Genomic DNA, 6,000 nt, shown 5'->3' with positions numbered 1-6,000 from the left:
TATCTTTATCTTTATCTTTATCTTTATCTTTATCTTTATCTTTATCTTTATCTTTATCTTTATCTTTATCTTTATCTTTATCTTTATCTTTATCTTTATCTTTATCTTTATCTTTATCTTTATCTTTATCTTTATCTTTATCTTTATCTTTATCTTTATCTTTATCTTTATCTTTATCTTTATCTTTATCTTTATCTTTATCTTTATCTTTATCTTTATCTTTATCTTTATCTTTATCTTTATCTTTATCTTTATCTTTATCTTTATCTTTATCTTTATCTTTATCTTTATCTTTATCTTTATCTTTATCTTTATCTTTATCTTTATCTTTATCTTTATCTTTATCTTTATCTTTATCTTTATCTTTATCTTTATCTTTATCTTTATCTTTATCTTTATCTTTATCTTTATCTTTATCTTTATCTTTATCTTTATCTTTATCTTTATCTTTATCTTTATCTTTATCTTTATCTTTATCTTTATCTTTATCTTTATCTTTATCTTTATCTTTATCTTTATCTTTATCTTTATCTTTATCTTTATCTTTATCTTTATCTTTATCTTTATCTTTATCTTTATCTATATCTTTATCTTTATCTTTATCTTTATCTTTATCTTTATCTTTATCTTTATCTTTATCTTTATCTTTATCTTTATCTTTATCTTTATCTTTATCTTTATCTTTATCTTTATCTTTATCTTTATCTTTATCTTTATCTTTATCTTTATCTTTATCTTTATCTTTATCTTTATCTTTATCTTTATCTTTATCTTTATCTTTATCTTTATAAACTTTTAATTTGGCGAAATTTTCACAAGTGGCGTTTTATTGTGACTTCCAACAACTGTGCTGGGTACGGTATAAATCGGCCCATATTCTGATATAGCTGCCATATAAACCAATCTTGAATCTTGACTTCTTGAGCCTATAGAGGGCGTAATTCATATCCAATTTGGCTGAAATTTTGCACGACATGTTTCGTTATGATTTCCAACAACTGTGCTAAGTATGTTTTCAATCGCCCCATAACCTAATATAGCTCCCATATAAACCGATCTTGAATCTTGACTTCTTGAGCCACTAGAGGGCGCAATTCCTATTCGATTTGCCAGAAATTTTGCATAAGGAATTTTGTTATGATTTCCAACAACTATTTTAGGTATGGTTGAAATCGGTTTATAACTTGATATAGCTGTCATATAAGCCGATCTGGGATCTTGACTTCTTGAGCCTCTAGAAGACGCAATTCTTACCCGATTTGGCTTAAATATTGCATGACGTGTTTCTTTATGACTTCTAACATCTGTGCTAAGTATGACTTAAATCGGCCCATTACCTGATATACCTCCCATATAAATTTTACTTTTTTAGCCCCTAGTGGGAGCAATTCTTATCCAAGCATATACAAAGTTCATGGGGATTTCTTTTTATGGTCATTACGGTCCAAAGAACTTTACATATTCCATGGTGGAGGGTATCTAAGATTCGGTCCAGCCGAACTAAATACGCTTTTACTTGTTTAATGGTTTCGACCCAAAGAATAGCACTTTTAAGTCAGCAAAAGTATGATGTTGATAAAAGCTTTTTACTGGCTATCCGTATCACGTTTTTAGGTTCTTGTCTTCTGTGAATATAAGAACTCTTACTTGTTATAGAAAATGTTGTAAATTTTTTTTAAATTATATTTTTTACAAAGTTTTTTAATTTTTTTATTCAAATTTTTGTCAAAAAATTTTGAAAAGAAAATTTTTGTTAATTTTTTTCTTAATACTATTAATGTTTATACTCTACTTCTTTATTTCTACTACTCTACTACTTCATTTCATTGGAAACTTGTTTGTATTCAAATTTATTTAGGGAAATTCTTTCATTCATTAATGCTGACTACAAAATATTTGTGGATACATAAAATAAAATAAATTAGTAGCTAATGCTGAGCTTTCTATAGACTATTGTTTTCCTCATCATTGTGCCTTAAAATAATGAAAACCAAATTCCATTGTTTGGTTTCAAAATTCTTGACGCTCAATATCTTTGGATATTTCTAAACATTCCGTAAATTTGATTTCCTGGTACATAGTTAGCAAACTTTGACGCACCATTGGCATTGTTAAAATTAGCCTCTGATGCCTCATATACCGGTTTCACCAAATTACTTTGTATATCCTGATAAGGTCTTTGGGTTACCGCTGGTTGGACAAGACCATTGGCAGCATTTAGAAAAGGTCTTAGATTGGCCGACAGAGATTGAGGATTATTATTGGGCCTTGCCACAAAGGGACGATTGGGGTGGGCCGTAGGCATTTGGGGTGTATATCCCAAAAACTGTGATGGTATAAAGGGAGCCTCCATTTTGGTAACCATATGTGGAGGGCCTGCACTAAAGGCTGCCGAGGTTGCTGGAGCTCTTAAAGGCAGTATGGGAAATAAGGCATTATTATAAAATTGTGGATAAGTTGGTCCCAGTAATCCAGATCCGGAAAGAAGTGGACGATTGAAATTGTAATATGGTTGAGGAGCAGCTGCTGCGGTTGATGACTGTTGGCCCTGCTGATTTTGAATTGGAGATTGTTGTTGGGTTTGCCCTTGAGCTTGTTGGTTTTGTGCTTGAACTTCCTGGGCTGGCCTGGGTGAAGCTGGAAACTGTTGTGGTCCAGTGTATTGCAGATTATGTACCTGCCCATTTGGTTGAGTTTGTTGTGGCTGTGCCGCCAAGGCTTGAGTCATAGAGCCCTTGGCCACATTTACAGGCATGTAAATCAAATGGAACATTTGTCCCGGGGGATTATTGAATTCCAGCAAATTTTGTACATGTGTGGCATTGGTGGTTTTTCCTTGGGCCAAGGGATTCTCATTATTTGACCTGGTGAACATATTGGTCTCATTATTATCCTGCTGGCGAGTAAATCCCGCATCATCCAAAGTATTTTTCTGCTGATAATAGTTGTAATAATCCATTTGGGAATAGGCTTGCCCCATTCTAGAGTTTTGTTGGGGATAGTTGGCAAATTGTAATTCCCTCTTGCCATGGGTGCAAGGCTGCTTCAGCGTTTGACATCCACATATTACACAAATTAGCACTTGATTGATAACCATAAGAAATTCCAAAGCCAGAAAACGCATATTTCCTTTAACTGCAACTCCGCCCAAGGCCAGTAATGATAACTGATGAATGCAAATGATAAACTGATGCATTTTCTTTATTTTCCTAGGCTTTTTATAGGGAAATCTTTGCCTGTGACAAAAAAAAAATCCCTACAAGCCAGGGGTAATATGAGCAGAAATCTTCCTTGACTTCCGCCGGAATTGAAACTGATATGCCAACAAGCATGTATGAAATTAAGTAGACCTTAAGTACCAGACCACTAATGCCATGGATGTAACAACACCACCACCGCCACCAGTAAAATTCAGCCAAACTGCCTAAGAGCCCTCCACACTGCTGCCCGGCTGTCGGCTTTCTGTGTGTTTTTTGCGAAATGGTAATGTTTTAATTTCTTAGATTGTGGGAAGTAGGCTTGTGTTATTCAATGTTTTTTTTTCCAAATGAAAACGATATCGAAATATAGACTGGCAAAGATTTTGTTACATCACAAAATAAACGCCCAATAATGAGCTTTACAAGTAAAGAGGAAAAAAGGTAGCTGCAAACAACATTTGATTAGTTTTTTTTTATAGTTTTGACACAACGCTCCACATTACTCTAGCCTGGAATGAAATGAATCACGTTTTATTGGCAATCACTGCAAACATTTTCCAAAAACGTTTAAAATGATTAAACTTTTATAACATAAAAAATAATCAACGCAACCACAATAGAGGGATTATCGTTTACTCTTTGGTGTAAAAAAAAGTGTTGTTATTTTCAATTTTGTCTTTAAGTTTTAGATTTATAGGACTCATATTACTTTTTACCTAAAAAAATTAATTTAATTTTTTCATCAATTTAAAACTTTTTTGGTTGCTTTGGTTGGGTTTAAACTTTTTTTCATTTTTGGATTATTAATTTTACCACTTTTGTTTTTATTTATTACCTGGTCAATATGGGTGGAGCTCAACGGTAGCCAGTTGTTAACTTGGTTACTTGGTTGGTGGTGATGTTGGCTAGCTGCTTAGCGCCTTCAAACGTTTATCTGCTACGACTTTCTTTACAAAGGAAGTGAGGCCTTTGTGGCCAAGTGTCATAGTAATATTTTTAGTTCCTCTCAAATTTCGTTCTGCATCAATTTTAATTAAAATCAAACCTGAACCAGAGAAAAATATTACATTCACTTTCCTTAGGGAGTAAAAATTATGTAAATTAGTATTGACTTTCAGTGAATCGGGCTGTCCTTGATATTTTCAAAATAAATAAACAATAATAAAACAATGATTTAAACTGATCGAGTCTTCTATTAGCGTATATTTGTCACATTAAGGAGAGAGATTTATATTTCCAAATAGTTTTTTGATTTTATATACCCACCTCCGAAGGATCGGGGTATATTCATTTTGTCATTCCGTTTGCAACACATCGAAATATCCATTTCCGACCCTATAAAGTATATATATATATATTCTTGATCAGCGTAAAAATCTAAGACGATCTAGCCATGTACGTCCGTCTGTCTGTTGAAATCAAACTACAGCCTTTAAAAATAGAGATATCCATAGATTTTTTTTTTGTCCATAAGCAGGTTAAGTTCGAAGATGGGCTATATCGGACTATATCCTGATATAGCCCCATATAGACCGATCCTCCGATTTAGGGTCTTTGGCCCATAAAAGCCACATTTATTATCCGATTTTGCTGAAATTTGGACTTGCCATATAGACCGATCTCTCGATTTAAGGTTTGGGGTCCATTAAAGGTGCATTTATAGTCCGATGTCGCCGAAATTTGGGACAGTGAGTTGTGTTAGGCCACTCGACATCCTTCTTCAATTTGGCACAGAAAGGTCCAGACTTGAATATAGCTGCCATATAGACCGATCTCTTGATTTAAGGTTTGGGGTCCATAAAAGGTGCATTTATTGTCCGATGTCGCTGAAATTTGGGACAGTGAGTTAAGTTAACCCCCTCGACATCCTTCTTCAATTTGGCCCAGAACGGTCCAGACTTGAATATAGCTGCCATATGGACCGATCTCTCGATTTAAGGTTTGGGGTCCATAAAAGGTGCATTTATTGTCCGATGTCGCCCAAATTTGGGACAGTGAGTTAAGTTAAGCCCCTCGACATACTTCGGCAATATGGCACAGATCGGTCCAGATTCGGATATAGCTGCCATATAGACCGATCTCTCGATTTAAGGTTTTGGACCCATAAAAGGCGCTTTTATTGTCCGATATCGCCGAAACTTGGGACAGTGATCTAGGTTAAGCCCCTCAACATATATCTGCAATTTGGCCTAGGCCGATCAAGATTTGCATAAAGGGTGCATTTATTGTCCGATGTCGCCCAAATTTGGGACAGTGAGTTAAGTTAAGCCCCTCGACATACTTCGGCAATATGGCACAGATCGGTCCAGATTCGGATATAGCTGCCATATAGACCGATCTCTCGATTTAAGGTTTTGGACCCATAAAAGGCGCTTTTATTGTCCGATATCGCCGAAACTTGGGACAGTGATCTAGGTTAAGCCCCTCAACATATATCTGCAATTTGGCCTAGGCCGATCAAGATTTGCATAAAGCTGCCATATAGACTGATCTCTCGATCTAAAGTTTTGGGCCAATAAAAGCGCATTTATTGTCCGATTTCGCCGAAATTTGGGACAGTGAGTTGTGTTAGGCCCCTCGACATATATCAGATTAGAGTTCAAATCAACTGTATTTGGGAGTAAAAAACGAATTTGATATCTATTTTCAGGGCAAAGTGCCAGTGGCCGCCCCAGCCCCAAAACACCCTCCAAACAGTGACAATATGGGCCGCCCCAGCCCCAAAACACCCTCCAAACGGTGACAATATGGGGCTCAAATTAATGGAATTTGGGAGTGGAGCACGAATTTGATAACCATA

This window comes from Stomoxys calcitrans, chromosome 4, assembly GCF_963082655.1.
Source record: "Stomoxys calcitrans chromosome 4, idStoCalc2.1, whole genome shotgun sequence".
Lineage (NCBI taxonomy): Eukaryota > Metazoa > Arthropoda > Insecta > Diptera > Muscidae > Stomoxys > Stomoxys calcitrans.
Note: the sequence above shows the minus strand (reverse complement) of the source record.